The 7928-nt window shown below is 46.3% G+C and overlaps 1 long non-coding RNA gene across 1 annotated transcript; it reads left to right on the forward strand.

Moving 5' to 3' along the window:
* Nucleotides 1-2401: 2401 nt before the first annotated feature.
* Nucleotides 2402-6926, forward strand: LOC122485832. The gene is made up of 4 exons (XR_006297964.1): nucleotides 2402-3390; nucleotides 4709-4822; nucleotides 5271-5429; nucleotides 5744-6926. It is a non-coding gene; the product is annotated as an uncharacterized LOC122485832 (long non-coding RNA).
* Nucleotides 6927-7928: the final 1002 nt, after the last annotated feature.

Consider the following 7928-nt stretch of genomic DNA (forward strand, 5'->3'; position numbering starts at 1 on the left):
CTAAGGACATGTGGACATTCAAAAGACAGAGATGGTCCAGGGCCTGATTACTGAAAGGATTTGACTTCAGATGCCCACAGCAATTCTAAGACTCTTCTCCATTTTTTTACAAATCAAAAATTAAAAATCCAGCATTCCAGACTAGAACCTGGTCATAATGTGTGCCAATTCATATTGGATGAATAGGGGTTTCTGTTCTGTTTATTGCTTTTGCTTTTAAGTTTTTATTTAAATTCCAGTTAATGTACAGTGTTTCAGATGTACAATATAGTGATTCAACACTTACATACAACACCCAGTGCTCATCACAAGTACCCTCTTTAATGCCCGTCACCTATTTCACCCATCCTGCCATGGCTCTCTACTTTGGTAACCATCACATTGTTCTCTACAATTAAGAGTCTGTTTCCTGAGGGGGCACCTGGGGGGCTTAGTGAGTTAAGCATCTGACTTCAGCTCAGGTCGCGATCTCACAGTCCATGAGTTTGAGCCCCACATCAGACTCTGTGCTGACAGCTCAGATTCTGTGTCTTCAGATTCTGTGTCTTCAGATTCTGTGTCTCCCTCTCTCTCTGCCCCTCCCCCACTCACACTCTGTCTCTCTCTCTCTCTCTTCCTGTCTCTCTCTCTCTCTCTCTCTCAAAAATAAATAAAACATTAAAAAAGTTAAAAAAAAAAGTTAACACTCTGAATACTTACTATATACCAAAGACTGTTTGGTCACTGTACGTGGCTTGCCTCATTCAGGCCTCTGAACAGTCCTATTTACCATCCACTCTTTACAGATAAAGAAACCAAGCACAGTTAAAGTCACGTATCTTGCTCAAATTAGTTTAGCTAAAAAGTGGCTGAGCTCTGTAAAAGGCCATGCACTTAACCTGTCAACCTGTGAGCCAGTCCTTAAGTAAGGTTGGGGGTTTGGATACAAGGTTGGCCATGCATGAGTTGATAAGTGTAGGGTCTGGGAGATAGAGTCATAAGGAGACCTTCTATTATTTTCTCTACTAAAGTGAATGTTTGAATGTTTTCCATAATATAAGGTTAAAAATAAAGGTTCCAATGCCTGAAGTCCACCAGTGATGCCTGTATTTGTAAATCAGGTGCCATCTAACAGCCACCAGGGGCTGTGACAAAGAGGCCTGGACCCAGGGGCCACCACCCTACCTCCCCCACCCAGCCACCACCAACCTCACAGTCCTAACCCTGGGAGTGGCCAGTTAATTAAGAGCCACTGTCTAAAGCAGAACCAGGCAAACCAACTGGTCATCCAGGTTTCCAGCCAAACCCAAAGACGTTTGAACCATGCCAATATCCCCCACCAGCAACAAACCATGGGACAGCAAGCCTGGAGAAAGAGAAGTTGCCCTGATCACCCAAAAACACACGTGTAAAGGGACCTACTCCCACCCCAACCCATTCGCACCTGGGAATATTCAGCAGTTTCCTCTAAGCCAAACTTTGTTCCACTCTCCAAAATCCCCTTTGTTCCAATCCCAAAATCTCCATAACCAAACAGCACCCCTTTCCCAGTGCGACGGGCCCAGCCAGCTTCTGCCAAACACCTTGACATCAGTCAGGTTAGAGCTCCACCACCACCACACCGCCCAGGTTTCACGCACCTCCCCTCCCACAGGAGTCACAGCGCCCCTAACCACCACCAGGGGATGTTTGCTCCCAAACCAAGACTATGTCAACACCACAAAACCCCTAAGGTCTTCCAACTTAAGCCCCAAATACCACGTGAAGAGAGAACTAGAGACGTGCCACCACTGCCACCACTACAGTGGCCTAGAATGGTCCTGCACGCCACTCGGCCTCAAAAGAAGAGCGTGGCTCCGCAATCCTGGGGCCCCTGCCGGGGCCGGAGACGTGCCCTGCAACCCTAGGATTCACCGCCGAGCCTCACATCACCCCTTATTCATTCCTCTAATTCACTCCTCAAATTCATTCCTCCAGCTGCGAGTTGTTTACCCACCCACACCCACAAATAAAAAGAACAATTTGGGAAAGCAACCCTAAGCCTTGCCAGAGACCTAACCCTAGCCACTCCCAACTATCTTCCCCTTCCCCCAGACTCACTCCCGCCACACGGCCAAAGGCTGGGTGGGCCAACACCCATCAAAGCCCTGCTTTCCAAGGGACCAGGACCACAGTACCCAGAATCCTTTGAGCACAGGGATTGCCGCCGGCGCCGCGGAAAAGACAAAGCCACGCCTCCTGAACCACAGCCACTGGTGGCTCATCCGCTGTTTTTTCTAAACACGGCCGGGGTAGGCTCTCAGTGAAGCTCCGCCTCTTCTTACCCCTTCTCGGCACAGACTACACTCCCCAGGGGCCCTTGCGGTAGCTTCCATCTGCCAGGCTTTGGGCGGACGTGTCCAGCGCGCCTGCGCAGGCGCCTTCTCCAACAAGGCGACGGGCTTGGTTAAGTTTGTTCCGGATTACCTCGGGGTGGGTCTTGAACCTCCCTATTAGCCCCATGGGCTGCCACGTTACTTCCGGAAACTGAGGTTGGAAAAGGTAAAGCTGCATCGTCGAGGTCAGCCATTACAAGGTAGACCCAGGACGAAGAGCCCACTCTCTTGGCGCGCGAAGTGTTTTTTCGAAGGACCCACTGTTGGTGCCACTCAACCCAGCTTCTGGGAGCGGGGACTCACTCTCCCTGCGAAGTGGACTATGCTGGTGCCCTCCGCCACCCTCCCCAATTCCGAAGCTGGAGACTGGTCCTCTCTTTAGTGCTTGGGAGGGTGATCCATGCAAGTACCCCAGGTCTGCCTTCTCTCGGGGAAACCCGGATAATGGCCATAAGGGCCTCTGAGGGCCAGCTTCCCTGAAATAACTTCCTGTCGTGCCTATCTCGCAATAGGCCCTTTGCCGCCTCTTAGCCTGGAGGCAGGGTTATTGGTACTGGACAAAGACAGCCCCTAAAGGGATAACCCACCCGGAGTTGACTCAGAATGGCCTCTAGTCCCTGCGGTCTCTCAGCCAGACAGTTATCCACTCTGATAATCCACCGGTCAGGGAACGAAGCGGGGCCTGAGCCCAGGCCCTCTGAGAGGAGACCCAACACTGCAGAATGGGGTGAAGTAGAATGTGTAGGGAAGAGAGCCTGGGGACAGAGGCGAGAATGGGAGGAGTCTGGAGCCTGGAACGAGGGCAGGCAAGTCAGACCATCTGTGGTTCCAACCGTATTGCGTCCAGCATTAGCAGAACCCCAGCTATTTGATGCCCCCCATGATCTCCGCCATGCTGCCCATCTCAGAGCTCGCTGGCACCCCCCACCCGGCCCTTCCCAGCTAGCGCACCTGGCGGCCTCGGACTCAGACCCAGGCAGGACCCCAGGGAGACTTCATTTCTTCCAGGACCAGTGCACAGCAGAGCGGAGCTGAGGTCGGGCAGCTGCGGGAAAGGGGGGGTGGGGGCGTGATCGCTCCACTCAGATCCTGCTGCCCTCTTCCCATACTGAAGAGGTCCGAGTGCAGACCCCTAACCCTTTGGTTGCCCCTTATAACCTCCTGATAACAGAGCCTCATCTGCACCCTTGACTGGGCACACTTGAGGCCCTGTAGACAGAGCTCCTGGAGCGCTGCCCTGCACACGACCCCTGGGGGCGCCCCCCAGAGCTGGCGGGTGAGGTACTGGGGTTCTTTACTGAGACTTGCCCTAGGTACTCTAGGGACCGTGAGCAGAAGGCGCGGACATGTCCCCTTTGCAGGCTCCGGGTCCCCGCCTGAGATGTAACTGACCAGAGATGTAACTGACCAGGGTTGAAAAAACGACTTAAGAAACCAGAGTCTCCACCTGTGGGTATTAATGCTGTTTACTTATTCTCTGTAAACCCTGCTTGGAACTTTTCAGTCCTGGCTCAGAAAGGCAGCTGGAGAGTGTACAACCGCAGGACATTGACAGAGGAACAGCGCCCCCTTGTGGTTAATGTTTGGTTACTTCGAAGATAATGAGAAAACCTCACAAAATGGTGAAACTCGTAATTGGAGAATCACAGAAACAGCTGGGTTTATGAGTAGTGTAGGAACAAATTAGAACAATGGAACATTGTTTCTCCTACCAGACTGGGAAGTGTTATAAAAATAGATAACACCCATCATAAATTGCCAGATGGGAGATTAAAAATGAGATGCTCTTCCTGGGAACCTTTTGGAACAAGGAATCAAAAAGCTTAGAAGTGCAACCACTTTGATCTAGCTATTCCTTTTTTAGGGATTAATCCTTAAATTTATGACAAGCAGGAAAGGGGGTAGTAAAGGATTACACAGAATCATTGGGTATCATAGCAAAATTAAGAAAAACATGCAATTGTTTAAACGCATTAAATAAGATCCATATAATGGACCACTATGCAATTATTTAAAATGGTGCTGTGAGTATTTTGTCATTGAAACGGCTACAAACATTGAAATGGCTAAATTAACTGGAAACAGGGTTTAAAAGAATACATACAGTTTGTAACAAGCGAGGTCCTTCAGAGCAGATGATGGAGAGACCATGGGTAGGAAGGGAAGCAACTAGGGATAAACGTCTATGAAAGCAAGCAAGGAAAAGTGGGTTTGGGTAGAGGGAAAAGTCAAACCATAATGCAGGGCTAACAAAACCTCAGCCAGCTGACAGGGACTCCAGAACAAGCAGGATCCATCAGAGTTAGCTGGGTCAACACCAGGTGACCAGATCTTTATACCCATACCTCTCCCAGGCACAGGAAGGTGCTGCCAGGGAAGAGCCTGACCTCAGGAGGCATCTCTCTGCAGCCGAAGCCAACTGCTGAAACCCATAGCCTGGGGCTGTCCACTAAACAAACTCCTCCCAGGTGAGTGACAAGTCCTCCTTGATAGGTAGTAGACATCTCTGCATGCACCACACCCTATATCTTTGTATATATGATATATGTGTTTTCAGAAAATAAATGACACCTGTCTACACCCATGGGGAAAAAAATCTGAAGAAAAATAAACTGTTTTTGTAGAACAACTGCCAAAAAGTGAAGAGCCCTGGTGATGGTTAATTTCATGTGTCAATCACCTGGCCATGGGGTGCCCAGATTAAACATTGTTTCTGAATGTGTCTGGGAACATGTGTGTTTCTGGATTAGATTTACATTTGAATCAGCAGACTCAGTGAAGTAGATTGCCCTCCCCCATGTGGGTGGGCATCATACAATCCCTTCAGGGCCTTGCTGGAGCAAACAGCAGAGGAACGAGGAATTCACCCCTTTTCTACCATATTGCTGAGCTAAGGCATGTATCTTCTGCCCTCAGGGCTCCCGGTTCACAGACCTTCAGACCTAGACTGGAATCTGCACCATTGGCTTCGTTGGTTCTCAGGCCTTGAGAGTCCAACTAAATTACATCACCAGCTTTCCTGGGTCTCCAGTTTGCAGATGGCAGATCTTAGGATTCTGCAAACTCCATAATTAAGTAAGCATCTGACTCTTGATTTGGCTCAGGTCATAATCTCATGGTTTGTGAGTTTGAGCCCCAGGTCAGGCTCTACGCACTGACATCACGGACTCAGCTTGGGATTCTCTCTCTCTCCCTTTCTCTGCCCTTCCCCAACTCACGTTCTCTCTGTCTCTCTCAAATAAACTTTAAAAAAAACCCACAAATTTGTTACCACACAGTCTGGAGGTCAGCAGTCTTAGATTTGTCTTACAAAACTAAAATCAGTTGTCAGCAGAGCTGTGTTCCTTCTGAAAGATCTAAAGGAAAACCCATTCTGTTTCCTTTTCCAGCTTCAAGAGGCTATCTGAATTCCTCCACTCTTGGCTCCTTGCACCTTTGAAGCCCAACACCTGCATCACCCCAACATCTGCTTCCAGTGTCATCCAGTGACTTCTCCTTCTCTGACTCTGACCTCACTCTCCTGCCTCCCTCTTTTTCCTGTTGGGACTCTTTATATGTTTATTTATTTTTGAGAGAGAGTGTGTGCAAGCAGGGGAGGGGCAGAGGGAGAGAGGGAGACAGAGAATCCCACGCAGACTCCACACTGTCAGCACAGAGCTGGATGCGGGACTCGAACCCACCAATGGCGAGATCATGACCTGAACCAAAATCAAGAGTCGGTCACTTAACTGACTGAGCCACCCAGGGGCCCCAGAACAAACCAAATTTTAAACACAAAAGCCGTTTATTAACCATGTAATAAATTTTTAAATTCATAAAAAGCATGAGAGGCAAAAATATGATAACGTGGGAAGAAAAGATAGACTGGGGAAAATGGGTATGTGTGTATGTCAGGTACGTGGATAATATCAATAATATACAGCATACGGATCTTTCAAATTGAAAACAAAAGAGAAAAGCAGTCAAAGCATCTGGGTATCCTGTTCACAGAGGAGCTCAACAAAATAACAAGCACATATCTGAAAAGGACTTTCCTACTAGTGGAGAAATGCAAGTTGAAATTAGGATAAAATGATGAGACATCACCTTACTTAAGCCTATCAAACTGATACAAAATGAAAAAGCATAAAGACCCATATGGCAAGTGGTGATGCAGTGGTGTGCAGTCAAGTGTACTCTCACATATTGAAGGTGCAATTGTAAAATGGAAAGCAATCTGGAAATAGAAATTAACACTTAAAATATAGAAAATAACGTGCTCAACCATCACACTCCTAGAAAGCTATTCCGTAGTAGTCATAGGTAAGGAGTACATACAAGGATATTTCTTCAACACTGGCCACTGAGATGCCAAAGAATGGAAAGGGAGGGAGAGGGGAGGGAAAGAATACAGGTAGGATAGATATTATTTCTTCTTTAAATGAAACTACTTGAATCTGGAAATTTTGTGAGGATGTTTATAATTATAAATGTAGTATCTTCAGTAGATTGTAGAACTATATGGACTTTTCTTTTTTCCCTTGTGTCAGTTTTTGGGGAGGGTTGAAGTTGGTTGTTTTTTGTTTGTTTGTTTTGTGTGTGTGTGTGTGTGTGTGTGTGTGTGTGTGTGTGTGTGTGTGTTTTTAAGAGAGCGCACAAGCATGGGAAAGGGACAGAGAGAGGAGACCGTCTCAAGCAGGCTCCACACCCAGATCAGAGCCCAGAGCTTGATCTCATATCCCTGAGATCATGACCTGAGCCAAAATCAAAAGTTGGATACACCCAGGCCTCCCTTGTCAGTTTTGATCTAGACAGCACCTTGGTGCATTTATTGATACATTCCAAGTAAGAGTTGTAATTTTATTGGTTTTTTCTCTCTATCCTTCATCTCTATTTCTTTTAATTTCTACTTTAATCTTTATAATTTCTTTTCTTTTACTTGCTTGGCATTTAATTTGCCTTCTTTTGCTAACTTCCTAAGGTGGAAGCTTTGATCATTTCTTTTTTCCCAATATAAGCATTTTAAGTTATAAATTTCCCTCAATGCTTTAACCGCATTCCACAAATTTCAATATGTTATGTTTTCATTGGGTCTAAACTATTTTCTCATTTACCCTGTGATTTCTTCCTCAACCCATGGGTTATTTTCTAGTGAGTTTTGCAATTTCCAAATGTTCTTTGCTTTTCTTGGATTTTTTTGTAGGGTTTCAATTGCTTGGAGTCTCTTAAGACTTGTTTATGGCCTGCCATATGGTCTGTATTGCTGAATGACACATATGCGCTTGAAAAACATGTGTATTCTGCATTCCTTGAAGATATTGTTGTAGAAATGAATGTGAATTCAGGTAATGGATGCTGTCACTGTGACCTACCATATACTTCATAGTTTTGTACCTTGTTCTACTGTTTAAAGTCTGCAATTATAATTGTGAATTTATTTCTCCCTTAATTTTTCAGGTTTTTATGTATTTTAAAGCTCTATGATTATATGTATATATATTTAAAACTGTTATATCTTCCTAATGAACTGACTCATTATTATGGAGTGTCCCTCTTTGTCTCTAGGAAAACTCTTGGCTATAAATCTACCTTGTT

The sequence above is a fragment of the Prionailurus bengalensis genome, chromosome A1 (genome assembly GCF_016509475.1).
Source record: "Prionailurus bengalensis isolate Pbe53 chromosome A1, Fcat_Pben_1.1_paternal_pri, whole genome shotgun sequence".
Classification (NCBI taxonomy): domain Eukaryota; kingdom Metazoa; phylum Chordata; class Mammalia; order Carnivora; family Felidae; genus Prionailurus; species Prionailurus bengalensis.